The sequence below is a fragment of the Musca vetustissima genome, unplaced genomic scaffold, assembly GCF_032173495.1.
Source record: "Musca vetustissima isolate MV318-11 ecotype Yass unplaced genomic scaffold, APGP_CSIRO_Mvet_v1 utg72556, whole genome shotgun sequence".
Taxonomy (NCBI): domain Eukaryota; kingdom Metazoa; phylum Arthropoda; class Insecta; order Diptera; family Muscidae; genus Musca; species Musca vetustissima.
Genome location: NW_026887597.1, coordinates 79,585 through 81,698, shown reverse-complemented (window position 1 = coordinate 81,698; position 2,114 = coordinate 79,585).

Genomic DNA, 2,114 nt, shown 5'->3' with positions numbered 1-2,114 from the left:
AATGGGCTGCCATCAAAAGTATCTGCTTAATCCAAAGGATTTTCGATTTCAATTTCGACATATTTGAAGGATAAGGAGTGGAGAACAATTTCCCCTTAATAATGCCATTGCTTCAACAATTCTAGACGAATTCTTAGGGGACGACAATTTAAAGAGCACATTTCTCTTGGGGTAGATTTGGTTTCATTTTTGAGTCGAATTGCCGAGTGCATTTCTAAGTTTTTTATTCACAATAGATACCTTAAAAGATGAATTTATAAAGGCACGAGCAGGATGCGTTTTCCCATTATGAGCTATGTTAACAACTGCCGTTCCCAGGAGCGACAAAGTACGCTTCGATACTACAATTTTTGACATTGGAGCCGGAGGTGGTTTGAAAGAAGTGACAACATTAATAATTGGTGGCCGGCGAAGAAGGCTATGAAGCCTTTGCATGCATGGAGCACAATTTTTCTTTACTATAAAAATTTTGCCCTGGAACAAAAGTTTTGCAAAGTCGAGGATGATGACTCTGATTAGGACAAATCAGGCCAGAAGTTGTAGGAAATAAAATGGAATATACCTTTGATATTTCAATATATCTGAAGCTTGTGTGTCCGTATCGCATTCTATACGTTTTAAAACATCTTTCATTCTTGATATAAAGTCCTGAGTCCTCATCATCGCATCTTTGTGAAATTCCTTTTTTCAATAGCATTCAATAATTTTGGAACTTGGTGGTTGTCCTTTCCCGCACCCTCCTTTATTTGAAAATAAGATGCCGACTTTACAAAAAGCACCTTTTGCTAAATCTGAATATGCGATACAAGAATCCCGGGGGCCTTAAAACGAAAAACAACTTAATTCGAACACGTTTGTACGTATATGAAAAAATCAAAATATTAAGCGATTTTGAATATTTTATCTACAATCTACGTTCTTTTTTGCACTTTTAATGTAGTTTGGCATATTCTCCACCAATTTTTTATGGTTTTATCTGAGATTTTGTTACATCTCTCTTGTGTATGCAGAAGTTTGGAGAACTCTGGTGGAATCGGTTGCAAAATTAAAACTAAATTAAATGATTTCAAAGGGGTTTATGCCTTTTCCCGATAATTTTATAAATCTTCATGCGCCCAAGGTCCAGTTTTTATACCCTTCACCACACTGTGGTACAGGGTATTATGTCTTTGTGCATATGTTTGTAACAGGCAAAAATAATCGAGATAGACCCATGGTTCCTTTTGAGAATATGCATAGAATCACTTTCTGAGTCGATTTATGCATGTCCGTCCGTCTGTAGATGTAAAATTGTAAACAAAGTACAGGTCGCATTTATGATCCGAATTTGGATGAAATTTGGCACAGCTCATTTGTTTGACCCAAGGACGAACCCTATTGAAATTGGGAAAAATCGGTTCAGATTTAGATATAGCTCCCATATATATTTTCGTCCGATTTAATGTAAACGGTCCCTATATATCTTTCGATTTGCACGAAAATTGGCACAGCGTAATGAATTAGGTCTAGAATGATGTGTGTAAAATTTCATAAAAATCGGTTCAGATTTAGATATAGCTCCCATATATATCTTCGTCCGATTTAAGGTAAATTGTGTACCAAAGTCCCTATATATATCTTTCGATTTGCACGAAATTTGGCACAGCGTAACGAATAAGGTCTAGACTGATGTATGCCAAGTTTCGTGGAAATCGGTTCAGATTTAGATATAGCTCCCATATATATCTTCGTCCGATTTAAGGTAAATGGTGTACCAAAGTCCCTATATACCTTTCGATGCACGAAAATTGGCACAGCGTAATGAATTAGGTCTAGAATGATGTGTGTAAAATTTCATAAAAATCGGTTCAGATTTAGATATAGCTCCCATATATATCTTCGTCCGATTTAAGGTAAATTGTGTACCAAAGACCCTATATATCTTTCGATTTGCACGAAATTTGGCACAGCGTAATGAATGAGGTCTAGAATGATGTGTGCAAAGTTTCGTGAAAATCGGTTCAGATTCAGATATAGCTTCCATATATATTTTCGTCCGATTTAAGGTAAATTGTGTACAAAAGTCCCTATATATCTTTCGATTTGCACGAAATTTGGCATAGCGTACTAAATTA